The sequence below is a fragment of the Dermacentor andersoni genome, chromosome 3 (genome assembly GCF_023375885.2).
Source record: "Dermacentor andersoni chromosome 3, qqDerAnde1_hic_scaffold, whole genome shotgun sequence".
Classification (NCBI taxonomy): domain Eukaryota; kingdom Metazoa; phylum Arthropoda; class Arachnida; order Ixodida; family Ixodidae; genus Dermacentor; species Dermacentor andersoni.
Genome location: NC_092816.1, coordinates 5809959 through 5831119, shown reverse-complemented (window position 1 = coordinate 5831119; position 21161 = coordinate 5809959). Strand labels below are relative to the sequence as shown.

Here is a 21161-nt window from a genome sequence, read left to right as displayed (position 1 = left end):
CAGTACGTTATACCTGTATAAGCATGATATAATGAAGTAAGGATACCTGTCGCCACGTATGCGCGCGTATTGATGAGAACATGAATACCAAATGACACTTTTTGCTGTAATGATATGACATGAAATTAGTGTTTTAAGTGTCTCTAAAGGGTAACAGCAATAACTTTTACTTTTTCAGATATTGGTAGTCTATAGTTATTCAAGGAAACGGTTATTGGAGTTACCATTACTTTTGGTGGGCTATGGAACATTACAAGCGTTATTTTAACGGATTTATACGCAGTTGGTTTAAGGTAGACCACGTGCCGACGTTGGAGAGGTCGGTATTACGTGTGGCTTGCAGAGCAGTTAATGTGTTCTGAGATGAGTATAACGTGGTATCGTTGGCATATAATAAGCAGTTTGAATTGGTAGGTACACTGGGCAAGTCATTTATGAACGATCAGAAAAGCAATGGAACTAAGATGGAGCTCTGAGGAACACCGCTGGAAATTAATTTATTGGGGGAGTTGTGAAATCCGTAACAGCTGATGTCACATCAGGTGTACCACAAGGAAGCGTCTTAGCCCCAGTGTTATTCCTAATTTTTATAAACGACCTTCCTGCTAACATCTTCAACAACATTAGACTTTTTGCCGATGACTGCGTGCTATATCAGGAAATTAACTCTGTCGCCGACCATATAGCTTTAAATAACGCCATAGCATCAGTAACCAAATGGTGTGAAGATTGGCAGATGACTATTAACGTTAATAAATCTGTTGTATTATCTGTAACTAGGAAAAAACATAGATCACTCTTTCAGTACACACTAAACAGCATTCCTCTCGTTTCTGTCTGTGAATACAAATACTTAGGCATATTACTAACCTCTGACCTCAGATGGGATGCTCACGTTAACAAAGTCACGGCAACCGCACTAAAACAGTTATTTTTCATTAATAGACGCCTCAGACTAGCACCATCTGATATAAAGTTACTAGCATATAAAACATTTGTCAGACCGGTACTAGAGTATGCAAACGTAGTTTGGTTTCCTTTCACTAACAAGCTGATCAAAAAACTTGAAGGCGTTCAGAGAAAGGCGCTCAGATACATATTTAACAAACATAGGCTAGCAGACTCACCGACAGAGCTACTCAAACAAGCCGGGATGCTAACCCTCCAAAACAGAGCAAAACTAGCGCGCCTTAAAACCATTTACCAACTCATAAATAATCAATTAAATCTGGATACCTCACGATACATAACGAAATCTCAAACGAGGAAAACACGTCATAACCCCCCACACACACTAAACGAGTATTCATTCCGCACTGACACTTTCAGGTACTCATTCTTTCCACAGACTATACGCGATTGGAACGCTTTGAACGTGGGCTCTGTTAATAGTTCCTCACTAACTGCTTTTATCACGCTTGTTGAAAACGATCTACTCACATCTCAGTAATTATTTTGTTTACTGTCAGTATCACATGGCTACTACCTTTGTTTTGCATTTTAACACATTTATCTGTCCAACCCAAATCTTGCAGCGTGAACCTGATTGTATATTTTCTTACTGCTACTGATGTATAAGTTTATTCTGTGTATTAATGTGCATTTCCAAACCGTTATTATTGTCATGTTTGTATGTCAGTGTACTTTTTTGAATGCCCTTTCTGTTACGATCCCTGACGGGATTGACAGTATTGAATAAATAAATAAATAAATAAATAATTAACACAGACAACTAGGGAATGATTAGGCAAGTAGCAGCGAAAAAGTTCGGGAGGTGGACTATTAACGCCGAATGGCTCTAGCTTATGGAATAAAATGCAAGGATTTATCGTGTCAAACGCCTTCCTGATATCGATAGTTCATGGGGGCAGCGTTGTGGGACGTTTTCTTTTTCTTTCTTGGCCAGTATGAAAGGCATCACGCATGAATATATGCGTCAGTAGTAAATTCGGACTGTTTGCATAGGAGCTGCACGTTTCTTTCTTTCTTTTTAATTTTTTCACCATCCTTAGTGTAAATGACCAGGAATGTCTGCACAAACAGACCTGCATGTGTTTTCAAGAGGTGAGACGATTGGCCTTATTATAAAACGAAACAGGTCAAAATTCGTCTTTATGCATGTTATAAATAAGAAAATGGATCTTTAAACAAGCATTCGTCTAAGGACTTTGCTTTGACTGAGGTTAACGAATAGAAATGTCTAGGAGTTACATTTGCAAATTGCCTAACGTAGTAGACCCATATTATTAAACTTGTTCATCTGCCTCCAGAAAGCTTAGTTGTGTTCGACACAAACAGAAACGTCATCAGGCACGAGGCCTATAATGCTTCTATAAGACCAATACAGTTTCCAACATCCGCGTAACGGGCGGTAGAATGAAAAACGATAGACATGACATTACCAGACTCGAAGATATCGTTGTGGATCAGACAGGAAACGGGGATAGCCTATGTTCTAGTTGACATTAAGAGGAAAATTCACCGACGATTACGGTACTCCCCAATGCGAAAATTAAGCGCCGTTCTGTAGGTGTTTTCATTTCACGATATATTGGCTGGCGCGGAAAATCTGTCTCGTGCGGCACGTTCCAAACGGAGCGAAGTCTGCCGCGACTGCCTCACTGATCTGGAGACCGCGAGAACCAGTGCGTGAGTGACGCGTGGGCTTTTCACACCAGCCGCCGCAGACAGACCTCCCAGACTACGCGCGCAACTCTTGCGCCATCTCGTAGCCATCGTCACTGCACTCTTCGTTTCAGGCTTTCGCCGTACCCTCCTCCTCCCCCGCTGCGCTCTCTTTCCTCCTTCGCTCGTTCTCTCGGTTATGCCGACGCTCGCCGCAGGAACGGGCGCCTGCGCTACGATAAATGGAGCTGAGCTTGGCCTGCTATGCGCAGAGCAGGGAATGGGCGCCGAAGTAAGGTTAGCGCCGTCGAAGACGGCAGATAGCTAAATGTGTGCTGAAATTAGCAAATTTGCAGATATGGCCTGTTGTCCGCTGGCAGAACACAGGCGTAACCTTAAATATTGCTGAGAGGCCTTCGTCCTGCAGTGCACGTAAAAATTATGCAGATCACATGCTTTGTGCAAATCTGTGTACGCGAGGCTTTTATGAGCCGACAAGGAAAAAAGTGGAGGACGCTTAAGCTTCACCTTTCAAAGTGGAACGCGATAGCATTTAAAGATCATTGACTGCTTCTCATGCCTCCCGGCAACGGCAGCTCATGTAACCGTAATGTTTACCGGGAAACGCTGGCGGTGAACGCCTTAGCAAAAAGAGAGCTCGCCTTAACACCCCCCCTCAAGGCGAGCTCTCTGGTAGAAACGCGGTCTCCTGCGTGCGCCGATCGCGCAGATTGTGCTCAGCCGCGCCAAGAAAATTACATCGTTTGTACGTTTCTGTTATTGTTTCGCACTTTTAATATTTAGGTCTGAGAAGATTTAACATAAAAGACATTCACTGGCGGTGTTTTGTTTCAGGGCATTTGTTTCGGGGCTGTCATTCTCAAAATTATCAGAATAACTTTGTCTAGAATTTAAGACAAGGTATGAGCAACTTTGTGATAGAATGATGTGACAATATAACCCGCATATACCGTTTGTCATATAGAAAAAGGCTTGGCATGTACATATACGTAAATATATGCAGAAATTTTTGCTCACGGACAACTCCGTCCACGTCGATACCGAATATCCTGTGACATGGGACCCTTAAGGCTATCGCGTTAAAATTGTGCACTACGCCAAAAAACCCGATGCAAATTTCATTGACGAACGCGTCCCTCAGCCACCATGGTGGACCTTGTAAAGGTAGTGGAACTTTTATTCAGCGTTAAAACGCGTTCAATCACTAAAGGCGACATGCTCGACCTTGTGTAGAAACGCGCCACAGCTCTGCGGCTCGCCTGGAGCCGATTTCCAGCACATAATGTCCATATGCCCTGAGTTCCAGCCACCCTCTGAGTGGCAACATATCGACTTCGAGAGATGGAGATTGCCGTGTCTACCTCCAATCCCAGCCGACCAAACACGGCTGGTGGACGGGGCTCTGAGGGTCGTCGAGGGCCACAAACTCCCGGCGACCCTACGCGCTCTTCACCAGTAGGATTGTAACATGAGGTTCAAGCACAATAAAGGTTTACCCCCACAACACATCAGCACCATGAGAGACGCGCAATGAAATTTGGCTTCGAACGCATTTGCCGTCTTCACCGTCAGATGTGCGCTCATTTTTTTTAATTATTGGTATGCGATGCGTCTAACACGCCAAGCTCCGCAAAACGCTGGCTTTCATGAGAGAAATTGGTAAAAGTGTTTTATTCCACCTATATTATGCATGCGTTCGGCGCAGCCTCTAGTCCGTGGCGCATAATGGCAACAGAGCATCGGGTTTCTGTGCTGGCGGAACCCAGATCGAAACCGACTTTCACCAGTGTAATTTATTATAGCGATAGCGTTAAGGGTCCCCTGTCGCAGAAGATCCGGCGTCGGTGGAGTTGTACGTGAGCGAAAATTTCCCTATATATTTATATATATGTATATGCCACGCTTTGCTATCCACGCCTTGCTATATGACATGTTGTATATGCGGGTTATTTTGTTACACCATTTTATCGCTAAAGTCGCTCACACCTTGCCTTACACTCTTGACAAAGTTATTCCTCGGAATTTTGTGAATGACAGCCTACGAACAAATGTGCTGAAGCAAAACAGCAACAGCGCACGTTTTCGTGTTAAATATTCTCAGGCTTACGCATTAAAAGTGTGAAACAAAAACAAAAACCTGAAAATTACGTAATTTTTCTGGCGCGCCTGTGTACTACCGCCGGTATCGGCCCACGGAAGAGGCCGCGTTTCTACCAGAAAGCTCGCCTTCGTGCATGGCGTTCGCCGCCAGCGTTTCCCGGTAAACATTACGCTTATATAAGCTGCAGTTGCCTGGAAGCTTAAGAGGAAGTCAGAAATCTTTGAATAATATCGCGTTCCACTCTTAAAAGCCGAGCTTAAGGGCCCTCCAAAATTTTTATAGTATGTGCGGGCACGTATCAAGGTCACCCTCAAAGTGCAGCAAAGTGCAGCAAAGTGCAGCCAGATAGAAACACACAAAGTAAGGGGAAGAGCCAAAGCAAGCCAACCACTTAAAATCATGACGAAAATTATGAACTCATGTGGTTAAGAGGCACCGGGACTGCTTCATCAGGGTTGAACTGCCTTTAAAAAACGAAGTCTAGGGTCTTACGTGCCAGAAGCACGTAATCATGAGGCACACAGTTGTGGGAGAGTCGTTGTTGTTGTTGTTGTTACCTAATGATTTCAATAAAAACGGGCAATTCGAACTTGTGTGACTGAAAATTTATGTGATACAGATATGTACCCTAATGTATCTATACATATTACGCTATACAATACGCCATTTGAATGAGAAAAGAAAAAGGAAACGGAAATTCTAGCGTTAGATTCCTTTAGTGTCACAAAGAAAATTGCAGAGCGAATGACAAACGCTCTCGTGCTTAAAACCGAGTTTGGTAGTACCGAAGGAAAGGACGACCGGGAGAATCAACGTTAAGTGAAGTTTACGTAACGTTTCTTCCAACAATCTTTTTCTTTGAACTTCAAAACGGCGACATGCTAAAAAGAAATGTTCTAGAAATTCACTCTCATTGGAGAAATAACACAATGGTGATATTGCGAGACCAGACCTGTTAAGGTAAACTTTAGTGGGGGCACTCGAGCGACACTTGAGCCTTTCTAGTGGTGCACAATCTATTGTTCCAAGAGGAATTTAGATGCGAGTATTGTGGTTGAGTCGGGACTAATTGTGACCATCTGGGGTTCTTTAGCGTACACATAAATTTAAGTAAATGGCCACTTTGGTATATGGCCCTCATTGAAATGCGGCCGCCGCGGCTGGGATCGAACTCTCGAGCTTAGCATCGCGTGTCTATTTTTTTCTTTCTTTATTATTTTTGAAGGAGAGTGAGAAAAATGTTACGTGACGTACTGAGTAGACAAGGCGGAGGTTTGTGTTCCACTGAACATACTGTTGCGGAATTGCGAAGGTGTCCTAGTCGCCGTATTGCCTGTCGCTTGTCCCGCAGTGAAATGCATTGCGAACATGATATTTGTTTGTTTCACCGCACTGTCTTTCTTTCGCCTCTGTGTTATTTTCCTGTGTTTTACTGCTGAAATGATCCTATGGGCATATTTGGATCAGGCAGCAGGATCTGCGTGTACTCGCAGGGTTTCGTCAAATTGTTTGTACAAATACGGACGTGCAGGTGAAAATATCAGTGGCGATTCTCAATCAAGCTTTCCCGTCGCCTTACTGCCACGTGATCGCGCCTTCCCACACTTCAAACACATACCCTTTTTTGCGCCCTGCTAATTCCAACGCATTAAACATGTGCATACCGATTACGACTTTCATGGCGGCGACGCGTAGAAAAGCTTATACTATATAAAAACGAGAAATTGGCAGAAAAAGAAAGCTAACAGTTTCACCCCGTGTACAAAGCAGTGACAGCGATGGTTCATGCTATTAAGGACATTGCAATCCCGTTTTACTACAGTGTATTTGCTACTTCTACAATGTGTGATAGTCTCTGAAACTGGTGCTTCTGCTCTTTTGTGAGAATATTTTGCTATTTCTGGTTGCTATTTTGATTACTTTTCGGAAGGTTAATGTGATCTTTTGTAACAGTTCGTGTAATACTATTCCGCTGGTACCTTAGTGTACGTTCATCAAATATATGACGTCTTGTGATCGCGTTCACTGAAAGGTGTTGTTTACTCAAGCAGAATCGTCTGTTACTTTTTCACGGTGAGAAAGAAGACGAAGATGTTGCGAGCCGGAGACATGTGCCACGGCCACTCAGGACAACAACAACAACAACAACGACAGGTAGCAATGAAGAGAAGTTTTATACCAGTTGCAGTGTTGCCTAAACAAACACTTGTAAGATTGCCTGCTTCTTGGCTCGATGTGGGTATGACGGGAAAGAAGAGCAAGAAGTCTTCCCGCTTGAAGACGTTAGTCCGCCCTTTTACGACAAAGTCTTCGCCACGCCAGTCCAAGGCCTCTGATGTATCATGTATTCTACTCATATATATGGCTACGACTATCAGTAAAAAATATAATGTGATTGTTTTTTCAGTGCAATCTCTAAGTACGGGGTTTATCACGACTCACAAAATAAAACAGCAGCATGCAAGCTATTTATCATATTTGCTCTTCTGGCACGTGCCTTAGATTCCAGAAGAACAAATATAGAAGGTAAGTGGACTAGTGAGAAGAGAGCGTTTCCAGCCTCTCCTCCGCTTTTTACTTGGCCAAACAAGTAAAACACGGGCAGATTTGCTATACTATTAAATACATTCAAAAGCGCTAAACAAACACAAACATGACAATGAACACCACCAACACTTGCTCTGTTCTGTGTTTTGTCCATGTATTTTTAGCGCTTTTAATTTTATTCCATGTCACGAACAAACTAGCCAGACAACACATCTTTTTAGGCAGTTTTCTATACTGTCTCTGCTGGAACGGGTCTTTATGGCGTCATTGATTGAGAGTGAGAGTGTAGCAAAGTCTCAGAAGCATCAAGAATCTATTCGGTCGCGTCAAATCTTCTCAAGCCAGCGCTTAGTACAATGCGCGACTGCTCAATGCTGTTAGTTTCTTCTTTTTTTTTCTTCCCAAGTCGACACGACAAGCAGCCGGTAATATAGGTAAAAGACGGCATTGTGACACGGCTCGTTACGCAAGCTTTCCCCCACTACGTGGATTTCGCGCCTGTTTGCTTTGGGAGCACGCAATCAAGAAACAAACGTAAACCGAGAACAAAAGTGAAGCAACTGTCGGAGCTTTGACAGATCATCAAAGCGGGCCTTCTATACAGCGCAGTCAGTGCTGCGAGGAGGGGAGCCGGGAGGCAGCGAAGCGCGAAACACGGAGGACGCAGACGCGCACCTCCTCGTCAAAAGGGACAAGCGCGGTTAGCAGTGGCAGCCCCTTTTCTGCCTGAGAAATTAATTGGCTCTGAGCCTGTAACGCTCAGCTTTTCTTATCGCAGATTATTTTCTTTTTCGTTGCTGGCGCTTGTTGGTTCACACGCAGCACCCTTTTCCTTTCTCATTTAGCCAGTACGCTGGCCTTTGCTGCTCGCTACGGAATAAAATAATAAAACTAAACGGATATTTTATTTGATTTATCGCTGAGATCATAGGCAGCAAATTCCTGCCAGAACCCTCTGGTTAACCGCCCTGTCTTTTCTTAGGTTTTCACTCTTCCGCCAAAATCAGAAATTCAACTCGCGTTATCGCAGTGAGAAAAGTTTAAAGAACTTCAACGAAGGTTGTTTCTCAATCGCTGAGCAATATCCGTCGTTAGCGCAGATGCTGGCAGGTAATGAAAATTCCGCGAACTTCTAGCTCCTGGCATACGTGGATCTTCATTTGCTTCGCCTTACGTCTCCTACTCTCGTTAAGATCATTCGCCGTTCCTGTTTGCCTAATCAGGTACGAGCTTCACTAATGCGGAAACGTTTGCACGGCGTAGACTTCCGCCAGCTTCCAATCGAAATCATCTATTTACGTCATCGATGTCCAGCGCTTAATACACTTTTCCAAAGCGAAGATTTCTTTAAAAAATGTGGCATGGCCGGTGCTGTCTCCACCCGGCCATTCCTGGAGACAACGTAATGGCGAACTGTGAACCAAAGTGGTACCTTAGTGGGAAATCCTGGCACCTGCGCATGATATGCGTCTTTGGAAGGATTTCAATGCCATTTGTAATGCGAACCGATCTCGGAGGCCGAGCTATCAAAGGCACGGGTGGGCCGATTCTGGTAATACTACCGCATTGCAATCGCTCACCTTTGAAGCTAGTCTTGCCCATGTGTACGTCTCCGGATATTAGGCACTCGTACGCCACTGCGAAGGCGTAGCGCGACAGCGGGCAGCTGCTCACACAGCCTAGACGCACAGGCCCGTATTTGCATTCCTACTTGCATCGCGACACCAAGCATCTCCGTACCCAGCAAACCACAAATATCCAGTGGACGTACCACGAAAGACCGAATATCCGAGATCAGATCTATAAAATTTTCCACGAGCACATGGCAGTCGGGGTCATCCAAAGGACGTCGAACGTCTTTGTGATTTGGCCATCTCTTGCACATCCAAAGCTTTCGCACTTTGCTCGTACATTCTGCGCTGTGACTATAGATGAACGCACCATGCCGCCGGAATACGAACGGACTGTCTCTGATATGCCCAACAGTGAGATGTTGGGAGAGGAAAAGTCGCGCTCTCAATTGCCTGTTCCAGCACTGTGGAGGGGGATTTATTTTGTTTCTCCCCTTCATGTGCGTCTTCGGCATCCTATGAGAGAGAGAATGTGTTGTTGAATTACGAAATATCCATCTGTTCATTTTGAAAAGACTCAATTCGGAGTACTAAAGCCCATAATTTGTTATGACCCATTATTTTTTCGCAACGTGCCAATGAGCAGCAATCACGCACGGCCTCTGCACATATTTTCTCATACACAAGTGCTTTCTTCTTTAGTTATATCTATTTTAGAACACTTTTAAATATATGTAATCTTTAACTTGCCGATATAATACGACAGATTATCAAGAAAAAAGAAGGTTGAACTTACAATATCTGCGACTATATCAACTCGCAGCATGAAATGTGTTTCATCGGCGTGTCTTTTGGGAGTTTTGTTTCGTTGACCATCGCCCAAGTACGTACAGACTAGACAGCACTGTGCAGTTGCGTACTGGAATTTAGAGCTGAGATTCTGACAGAATTTGTTTTCCGTTTATTCGCCTTGCGGAGCGCGTATACAATTGTCCTGAGGGCAACGTGTTGGGGTTTCATTTTCAGACATAGTTGTATCGCTTGGTTCCTGGAGCTTCTCTTGAAGTGTCAGGGATATTTCTCATTTGCAATGATTATTTCTGGGTATATCGCAGCGTTATGTCTTTGGCACTTTCGCGGTGGGACAAGCTGCCTGGGCCTATCAAGATACACATTCCATGTGGGGATTCCGCTTTTGTGGATTTTCTTTTAGTATATATATTTAAAGGTAGCTAGAAAGTACTGGCTTTCTATATATCTTGAATCCCGTTGCACCAGAAGCAGCTACGTGCGTGCAGGCCATGCACTTAGTCATTCATTTGTATGTGCGATCATTACCTACGACTAATCGTTTCAATTTATTTATTTATTTATTTATTTATTTATTTGTACTTACTGCAGCCATATTGGGCTGTTGCAGGAGCGTATGTGAAAAGCAGAACAGTGACAAATAATGAAAGGCAATAATTGTGAGATTGCAACTGCTAGTCATTTTCTGAGTGCTAACACCCTTTTCGCATTAGTTTTGTTTTAGTGAAGTTGAACATTCAAGGATTTGTTTTTATTGAAGCTTTATAGTTCTTTTACATCCATGTTTAACCGCTTTGTATACTGTTAGAACTTGCAATTGATACCTTCATAAATGTGCCTGGCTAGGTGCCAATCATTCTTGTAATAAAACTTTATCAATTGTATAGACAAAAAGTAAAGTTCATATGACATTGTGAGTCTCACTATTGTGCTTTACCTAATGCTTACTGAACTCTTTTCATGTAGCCATTGCAGTATTTGCAACTATTCATAATGATCAAAGTATAGATCTACGATACTGTGGGCCCAGATTTTAGATTTTCGTGAGCGCTAGAACTACATATAGTAAGAAAGGTAGTTCATGAGTGTCTCCAATTATATTCTGAGATTTACACGTTTGCACGTCAACAAAGCATTGCAGACCAATTCACTTGCCGACAGCGGCGGTAGTGTGCGCCAGCAGACGTGCCACCGAGGACAAACGACATGTGGAGCGGGCGGCCGAAGCAGACGGCACAATGCATGTCGTCGGCCAGTCATTGCGCGCATGCGTCGGCATGGGGTTCTCGCCCAGAGTTCTGGCCACCGTAACGGTAATCGCAGCTAGGAATGGCACTGCAGTGGCGAGGTGAGAGTACGAGCTTCAGACAAAATACAGAAGACGTAATCGCACCAGGACAAGCAACCCCGCCTCGAAACCAGGTGCGCGTGCATGTGAACAATGATGGCTGGCCGATGCCGCACGCTGTGCTCCCCCCCAGTTGTGCCTCGCCGACACGCTCTGCTGTTCGCATTTCATTTGTATTTGATAGTACACCTGCAGTGGCACTTGCAGGTATACATCTCATTATAGCGTGAACAGGAAAGATCCATTAGATGATCTATGGACCTCCTGCATTCCCAAAATGAACATGTATTAGAGGTCACGTATCCTTTCAACGTTACAGCAACGAGATTTGGATGTGACCTAGATTATCCATGGTACGTATTTGCAATGTTGTTTGAAGGAATATGGATATCTATAGGATGTGTGCAATGTCTAAAACATTACGTTCTATGGATAGGAGATAAACGCTTCTCTGAGTATTTTATAGTGCATTGAAGTCGTCGAGAAGGGCTGCGCGCTCACCATTTGCCATGGTGGGTGGGATTCACGTAATACGCTTGGTAATGTGCTTGTCGGGCGCGTGACTTATATTCATTGACTTTCGTTCTGCTGAGATCAAGCAAGTCGGTAATTCTTGTGGTATTCCGAGCGCAGCCTATAAGGCCACCTACAGGCGTCGCGTGAACTTGCGAGAGTCACTGTACTGCGAAACGCCTGCCGAACTTGACTTCCAGTTGTACGGGCACCGAAAACGTGGCCAGAGGAGACGCGATAAGGCGAGGCCACGACTGCGAGCAATCAGAGGATATTGTCGAAGCAGGAGAGTACCGAGAGAAACCACGAGAATTGCTGCGTCTGCACCGTTCAGGCCACCGTCCCGCTAACGCGCGGGGCATTCGTCCCGTGGCATGTCTTATTCGCATTGCCCGTAGCCAAGAAGGAATCGGCTGCCTGCAGACTGTAGTCGTGGCTCGTGGGTGTTTGTTGGTAAGAAGTCTTGGCGTTGCTTTCTGGAAGGGCCGCTCCCAACACGATATGGTATGTCGTGGCGTGCTAGCATTTTTCTACCAAGTTTTGTTGTGGTACCGGTTGTCAAGTAATAAGCAGATGATACTTCTCACCATCTGTGCTATACCGATCCTCGGTCATGGAGAAAGGAAAGCGTAGGAGAGGCCCCGGCCAGCACGGACGCGTTGGGGAAAGTGTCGCGGGAGTCGCGCGCTGTTTTTCGCAAAGGTCGATGAGTCTGAGCGTCGGCCAGCGACAGAGACATTCAAGTAATCACGGTCCGGGTCTTCGTCACGTGCCACGGAAAAGTACAGGAGCGCGTCTGCTTCACTAAAACTGCTAGAGAAGTTTCATAGGCTTTATTCGGCAGCACACATTTCTGGCAGGTCGTAGCAATGCAAGTTCAAAGCTCGCGCCTATCTGTTCCGGCGAGCTGATTGGAGGCGCAAAGAGAGGTGGCACACCAACGTGGTTGCATTTCCCGCTTCAAGAACGCGACCTCAGGGCCTCTCTTATTTTGTTTATGTCCTCGATTGCCGCAGCCATCAGGGTAGAGGTCGACCATCTTTCCCAAAACTAAGCTCTGCAGGGCACAAATTGGGAGCCTGCAACGACGCTGCAGGGTGCAGTTATGCCTAGCGAACAGGCCCGGAGCAAGGTCAGCTTTCCGAACTGGCTCGAAGCACCGACCTGTCTTTTCGTTTTTCTGCTGCAGACTTTCGGGATTGCACCGTAGCTTAGCTTTGTTGTGGATTTGGGAAAACGTGTTTATTAGAGGTGAACCTTCACCGACACGAACAAGTCGAATGTCGTGATCTTCGTCACCGTTACGGAGCCGCTGTAGTTGGCACGCGGCTGTGTTGGCTGCCGCGCGTTTTGATAGTACTGAAGCATTCTCCGCCTCGTGCCATGCGTAGGCTCCTGTTCCTGTCTTTCGCACCTATTCAATAACGAGAAATGCGGGGCCAATGATGGGATCGAACGTTCCAGAAGAGCAGCCCGGTCCCATTAAGAGCCTGGTTGGCCCCTTCCCCACGGTGTCGAGCCTAAAGGCGCCTCCTGCTCTTCTCTGTGGGGTCACCTGCCAGTATGTCGCGTCGTGATCGCATTCTGTCTGCAACATTCGGCCTTCTGGCTTTTGCGCAGGCCGTGCACCCTGCCAAAAGGCGGTACTCGAACCCTGAGCTGCACGGGCGTTCCTCAGTGCTCGCAATATGACGGGACGTGGTGCGGTCGAGAAGTTCCCATGCAGCTGGTCAGATTAATGGAGCCCGTATAGATTTAAGAGGTTTAGCGCCGCTGCGAGCAAAAATACTCGCACGAGAGGTGCGCGCTCGAGAAGCTAAGAACACAAAACGCAGCGCGCACATTCGAGAAAGAGAAATCCCCGCTTATTTTGCCCGAATACGCACTCTTTTCCCACAAGAACGTAGTCGTCATTTATTTTTGAATGCTTCGATTTCGGCGTCTATGCATTTGCTTGCGAATATTTGACTTTGCGCCGATCTCTCCGCACTATTGCGGCTTCTAATTATTATTATTTTTTTTCATTCTCCTAGTTCTGTTCGTACAGGGTTCTCGTCCCTCGTTCGGTGAATTTCACTTCATTTTTGAACGCCTCTCTTGCGCTTCTTTTCGTTCCAACGATTCTGCTTGCCTCGTTTTCCTCTTTTCTCGCACACCGTTTCATTGCAGAGTTCCTCCCCCACAGTGACGCGTTCGTTCTTCGCGAATGGAGGGAGGAAGAGAATCGCTGATTTATTTTGATGGGGACCTAATCGTGCCCTCCATCTCGCGCCTGTGTTTTCTTATTCCGCGTGCACAACGTATCGAGTCATATCTTGCCGACCACTTCTCGTTGCGCTTTTATTTCTGTACTTTTGGCTTAGGTATATGCGCTCCTAGTTCGGTCTTGACTCGTTTATGTATTCATGCCCTAGTCAGCTGTCGTTTACAATGATGCTCGTGGAGCTACCTTCCTTCACTCTGTCTCTTGAAGTCCCTTCTCCTGATTTTATTTTTCTTTTCTCCTCGCGTTTTATTTTCTATTCACGCAGTTTTAGCAAAAAGGACTCTTTCGTTCAATTATGCCACTGGCCTTCGTCCCAACACAAAGATGGAAGTAACAAAAGAGCGAAAATATAATAATGCAGATCCAGCGAACAGGTTGTAATCCATGTGAATCCAAGTTTCAGTCATGCTGTATGTATTCAATCCTGTGCAGCTAACGCCGATGCGTCCTATTGTGTTTACTTTCATTTAGCGTAGCGCGCAAGATCATCCGATGTTTATGTTATTGCAATCTTTTATGCCTAAGCACGACACTGCTCACAAGCTATGCCGCCACGAAAACAGCAAATCAGTGCGAGCCGCGATGCCAAGAGGAAGAAAGCGATGCTCGCCGCTCGACACGTGCCTGCATTTGTGGACCACGCATCCCTAGGACCACTCTGAAGGATGGATCGAGAATGGGCAGGAGGCGCCCAATGGCGCACACTGAATGGCTGAGTATAATCTGTTGAATGTTCTGATCCGTTGAGAGCTCAGCGTGCTGTAAATATAGTACCTATGGGTCGACACTATTATTCGGTTCACATATAAGCTTCCTATACACACACACACACACACATATATATCTTGCGCAGTTTTGAGCTACACCTACAATGCCGTGTACCAGAGCGTGCACTAGCTCCTTGTTACCCTTGCAGGAAAGCGCGCTGGGCGCGACAAGGAAGACACTGCTGGCACACCGAGGCCTCGGGGGAGCGCCTGAGATAGCGCAGGTGGGGCGGGATGTCGAGGGCACCCAATGGGCAGCCAGGGGGATCAGAGCTGGAACACAGACCTGGGAGCGACGTGATCGGAAGGCGAGCAGATTTCACGACAGATCACACAATCGTCTGCGAATAAACGAATCGATGACGTTATTTGGGATGGCAGGTCGTTAATATAGATCAGAAAAAGAAATGGTCCGAGTACGCTTCCTTGTGGTACACCAGATGTTACACCAGATGATACTGGAAATAAAGTTATCGACGACGGCGAATTGCTTACGGAATGACAAGAAATTTCTTATCCAAAATACTGTTATGAAGTCGGTGTTTAAGCAGGAAATTTGACCTATGAGACGGCAATGAACAACGCGATCGAAAGTCTTAGCGAAATCTATGAAAATGGAACCTGTCTGTGGGCCCGTATCGATGTTTAGGAAAATATCTGTAGTCAATTCAATTAGTTGCGCTTCACATGATAATCCATTTCTAAAACCATGCTGATCTTTAAAGATCTTGTTAGTTTCCAAGTGATTTGCTACGTTTGAAAAGATTATGTGTTCTGTTGGCTTATCGGGAATGGTTGGTAGTGATTTTGGACGGTAATTGTTAACAGTGGTTTTATCGCCAGACTCAAAAAATGGTATAACTTTACCGACCCACCACTCATACGGAACTTCCCCTGTTGAGTGGGACTTTGGAAACAAGCGAAAAAGAAGTGTGCTAGAGGGTACAACCGTATATATTAAATTTTTTGCGTTTATGTCGTCCATGCCGGAAGAACTTGACATCTTGAAGTTGTTGATCAGCTCAGCATTATAATATTGCTATATTGTAGGGGCCATATATGGACAATCGAGTTCGATGTGTGTTGGTATTTTTGAATGGTCTTCCTTTGTAAATACGGCCGTGAAGTAATTGTAAAGATACATGCTGAAAGCTCTCGTGCAATCGGCAAGCCAGAACTATCAAGTAGTTGTGAAATGTCGGAATGTTTAACGGAAGAGATTGTTTTCCAAAACTTTTTTGGGTTGTTTGGAAGGAGCGATTTCTAATCACAAGAGAAATACTTTTGCTTGGCTTGACACATGGCATTGCAGTAGGCTACATCGCAATACTTATGTTGGCTCCAAGATACAGGTGTGTCCACACGTTTGGCAGTCCTTTAGAGACGCTTCTTTTTATTTTTTAGAGTACGAAGAGCTTTACTAGACCATGGTTTCGATGAGTTAACGCGAAATAATACCTTTGGTATATGCGCATCTGCTAATTCCATTAATTTTTGTTTGTACAGGCACCAATTGTCGTTCACTGTCCGCTCAGAAAAAGTTGCCAAGAATGACGACGGGAAGCTTTCCAAACCACTGTTAATAACGCTGACGTTTGCTCTTTTGTTATCAAATACTTGTTTAGTTTCCAGGTGACGTTAACATGAAGGTGTATGAACTGTGAATTGTAACAACCGGTGGTCACTGAACCCATCCGCAAAAGTGATAGTGTTGACCCTCTCGGATGATAGAACAAGATACAAAATGTTATTGATACGAGTTGGTTGGTGGGTTAATTGCACAAGTGAAAAATCAAGTGTTTGTTGAACGAACTCACAAGATGCACGTGATTGGCCTCGCAAGTTCTGTCACTCAATGTCTGGAAAGCAAAGTCACCTAGAAAAAAAAATGGCAGCTTTGTTACATTTGGATCGAATCGAGGTAATGTTATCGTGTCATTCGGAAATGAAATTGTAGGAGCTATCGGGTGGTCTGTAGCAAATACAACACATTGTATTCGATTGGGGAAATAATATGCAGACCCACACAATTTCGAGACTCCAAGGCACCGGCACAAGAAATGACGTGATACGCTTTTTTGATGGCGAGCAATACCCCACCACCTTTTCTGTTATCCCTATCTTGCGATAGATAATGTAAACGTTAGAATCAGGCAGAACTTCGCCATCCGTAATTTCAGAGCGCAGCCAAGTTTTCGTAAGTGCCAATATGTCGCATTCACCGTCATCTAAGCATACATATATATATATATATATATATATATATATATATATATATATATATATATATATATATATATATATATATATATATATATATATATATATATATATATATATGACGAAATTTCATTGCGTTTAGGAAGAATGTTACGAATGTTAGTTAATGATATGGATAGGTGCGAGCGCATGATAGGCTCATGTGGTGAATTAGGTTGTTTCTTTCGCGGTAGGGGAACTACAGCGGTGGACGCTGTATCGTATGTGCTTACATTGTCATCGATTCTTAATTTATCGAGGGTTAGATTAAATTGCGCGTTTTGGGTTTTTCCGGAGTCATCGAGTTTGCGTCGAGTGATACGGATTTGCGTAGAAAAATCCTCACGAACAGCAAAATTAGTGCTCTTGAACTTGTAGCCTTTTTCTATTACGCGCGGCTCATTCTTAAAAAAAATGCGAACTTGAGAATGACCGCTCTATTCTTTTCACCGTTGTATTGGCCGAGGCGATGCGCGCGGTCTATTTGAGCTGGATCGATAGTGATGCCAAGGTGTTGGTTACATATGTCAATGACTTCTGATTGTGATGATGACCATCATTCGCTTTTGTCATCGGTGATTCCAAAGAATAGCAAGTTGCAGCGGCGAAGTCTATCTTACGTGTCTTCACAGGACGGTTGGAAATGCCTTTACCTATGTTCAGTTATTCGGGCGATGTATTGTTGACGGAACGTTTCATTGAAACAGTATCGACTCCTACTGCCCGGAGCCTAGTGGACAACTGCTTTAGCTCGACATCAGGGGACGCCTGCCAAGTCTTCAGTGCTCGCAGGTCATTACGAATCTCGTCATGGCCGGATTCAATACGTTGCAGTTGCGAGAACGTTATGCAGCACATCCGGCCCGGGGTTCGATATCACCGGATAGAAGTAGGCGCAACCGACATATGCATAAAGAAAACAAGTTCTTGCAACGCTTTAGTAACGAGAGTAGCTCATTGGGGCGCGACACCGCAAAGAGACAGTGGCTGCTACAGTTCAGACAAGATTCAAGTAACCAACCTGAAACGTGAGCACGGGTGAGCACTCCATGTCCGAAACGGTTTCGTGCCCCCTTTACGTGCCAAAACCACGATCAGATAATGAGGGACGCCGTAGTGGGGGACTGCGGATTAATTTTCACCAACTGGGCCTGGGGTTCTTTAACGTGCACCAATTGCGCGGTGCCACGGGCGTTTCTGCATTTCGCCCCCATCGAAATGTGGATGCCGTGACCGAGATTTGATACTCGAGCTGGTTGCTCAAGACAAGAACATGCAAGAGTAAATATGCGTAATATGAGGCACGTGTGTGCTGCAGCATAAATCCGGATACAACTCAGCAGATCCTAATGGAATGCGAAGGCGTTCTCCCAGCAAGCCGCGTAAGAAGCGTCCACCTTCCAGAAGCGCTGGGATTTAAAGCGGATGGAAGCATTACCCGTCGGTAGTTGATATCCGCAAGAGACGTTTAAGTATTGGTGAAAAAATAATAATTATGGGGTTTTACGTGCCAAAACCACTTTCTGATTATGAGGCACGCCGTAGTGGAGGACTCCGGAAATTTCGACCACCTGGTGTTCTTTAACGTGCACCTAAATCTAAGTGCACGGGTGTTTTCGCATTTCGCCCCCATCGAAATGCGGCCGCCGTGGCCGGGATTCGATCCCGCGACCTCGGGCTCAGCAGCCTAACACCATGGTGAAAAAAGAAAACGGAAGGAATTGATAGGGCCAGCACCGTTACAGGCATAGGTAACCATACAAGGGAAAAGATGTTTATTGGACGTGGACCGTGAATCCAGAGAGGTCCGCAGCGAAGAGCAATAGTTCAGGTCGAGCACTGTCTCGCACAGTGCGTTGGCGATCGCGCTTGCGCCGGTGCTGTCCTCCTATTCTTCATTGCAATTGCCTTCGCGGAATAAGCATGATACATCCTGGCGATCTAAGAGGTGCGCACCGGAGGGTCGAAGCAAGACTAGAGGCTGTCTACGTGGACGATATCGCGTCCACAGCAGCGGATCGAGATCGGCAGGCGGGTAAGGGGTCCGATGACGTAGTTGGGGAGATGTGCGCTCGACCACACGGTAGAGCCCATCATACTTATGGAACAGTTTGGAAGACGCGCCAGCAGCGTGGAGTTGTACGTACAATCACAAGAGTGTTCTGGAAAGGAAAGCAGCGGCGGGAAGGTGATCGTCCCGGATCTGTTTCTGGCGCTGCTTTTCGGTCGTAGTGAAACGCCTGGGTTGCTGACGCCATTCTTCGGCATATCGGGCAGCTTCGCAAATGGGCGCATACATGGAGGTATCGGGTTGGCGAGGCAGAAAAGTGTCTATGGTAGACACGCTTGGCGACCGTACAATAGGAAGGCTGGAGAAAACCCGGTTGTGACTTGCGCAGCAGTGTTTTAGGCGTATGTGGCAAAGGGGAGAACCAAACCCCAGTTTACCTGATTGGGCGTAACATGGGTCACAGGCATGTCGCCCAAAGGCCAATTAAACCGCTCAATGAGGCCGTTTGTCTGAGGCTGATAGGCCGTGCTTGTGAGATGAACTATGTCGCACTGATGAAGCAGGGCTTCAAGCACGCCAAATAGGAAGACATGGCAGCGGTCACCGAGGAGTTCGCGTGGAGGGCCATGTCGAAAGATAAACTGGTTGAAAGGGAAGGATGTGACGTCCCGTGCTGCGGCGATGGACAGAGTGGCAGTTTTGGCGTACCGTGTAATGTGGTTGATGGCGACGATAACCCACCGGTTGGCTGCAGTTGTGAATGGCAGGGTCCATACAGACCACTGCCGACGCTGTCGGACGGATGGGCAGGACACGGCTGTAAAGAACCGGTTGTAGGATGAAGGTTCTTTTTTTCGTCGCTAACACCCAGGGCAAGCATGAATAAACTGGCGAATGAAGGTGTACATCCCACGCCAGAAATAGTGATGCCGCAGGCGTTCGTAAGTCTTGAAGACGCCGGCGCGAGCACATTGCAGGTCTGAGTGAAAGGCCGCACAGATTTCGGAGCGCAGCTTTCGTCGTGTGACTAGAAGCCACTTCCGACCATCTGGTGAATAGTTGCACCGGTACAGGAAGCCGTCAGGAATAACGATGAGCGAAGCTTGACCACGCAATGCCTGAGATATCGGAAATGTGCGTGCCTCGGAGAGAACGTCAATGAGTGAAGCCACCCATGGATAGTGGGGCTGTGCTGAGAAGGCGGTGTGGATGTCTAGAGAGGACAGCGTGCGTTGAGAGGTGGAGAGGCACCCAGCCTCGGCAGGGAGAGGTTACCGGGAGAGCGCGTAAGCATCTGCATGCTTGCGGCCGGAGCGGTATCCAACGCGGATGTCATGGTTCTGAATCCGAGGAGGCCAACGTGCAAAGCGGCCTGATGGGTCATTTAGCGAAGACAACCAACACTGCGGGTGGTGGTCTGTGAGAACGTCGAAGGCGCCGCCACACAAGTATGGACCAAACTTGCCCAGAGCCCGAAATATTGCCGAGCATTGCTTCTCGGTAACATTGTAGTTTGATTGAGGTTTCGTGAGCGTTCGACTGGCATATGCGACGACATATTCGGCGAAGCCAAGTTTCTGTTGTGCAAGAACTGCACTGAGGCCGACAGCGCTGGCATTCGTGTGTACTTCAGTTACCGCCTTGGGGTTGTAATGGCGCAATATAGGGGGAGAACTTAAGAGACGGCGGAGACTGGACGACGCGTATTTTCATTCCGAAGAGCCCGACGATATATGATTGGCACTACTGAGGAGCTGTGTCAGAAGTGACATGATAGGAGCGAAATTACGAACAGACCGGCGAAAGAGCAGAGCCTTACGAAGCTCGTTAAAAGGCTAAAGACTAGTCATCGAAAAGCTTGGCTTTCCTAGTACATAAACGTTTTTGACGTTTCTTCTGTTTCTTTCTTTCTTTCTTTCTTTCTTTCTTTCTTTCTCTCTCTTTTGAGTTGGTGATTGTAACGGTGTCTGGGGCCTGTGCTCTATTACTTTCTGGGAATAAATTTTATAAATTCTCTTCTTTTCTTCGCACTGAGTGTAGCTGCATATTTCATTTGTGTGCATTTTATTGCGAATAAAAGATTCCGATACGACTTCACTGATCTTGAGACCCTCCTCTGTACCTTTTATGCTCATAACCTTATAGCTTTCGTTAAAGCACACGTAACGCACCCAGTAACCGTAATGTGGTGGGGGCTATGTACTACTTGTGACTTATGATACTGTAGATACACAAAAGAAAACTATCGCTCGCATCGCAGGATTGTATTGTATTGGGAAAACGTTTATTCAACTTGCAGTAAAGCGCGCAGGTGCGCTTCGG

General features: G+C 45.9%; 1 long non-coding RNA gene across 2 annotated transcripts in view; it reads right to left on the bottom strand.

The window, feature by feature from the left end:
- The window catches only part of LOC140216684 (uncharacterized), a 167666-nt gene that overhangs the window by 2124 nt on the left and 144381 nt on the right, over window positions 1-21161 (bottom strand). Inside the window, exon 5 of one of the 2 annotated variants that reach the window (XR_011893264.1) lies at window positions 16387-16445. The exons of the other annotated variant lie outside the window; for it this stretch is intronic. This is a non-coding gene — a long non-coding RNA (uncharacterized lncRNA). The remainder of the gene's footprint in view (window positions 1-16386; window positions 16446-21161) is intronic. 2 annotated transcript variants of the gene reach the window in all.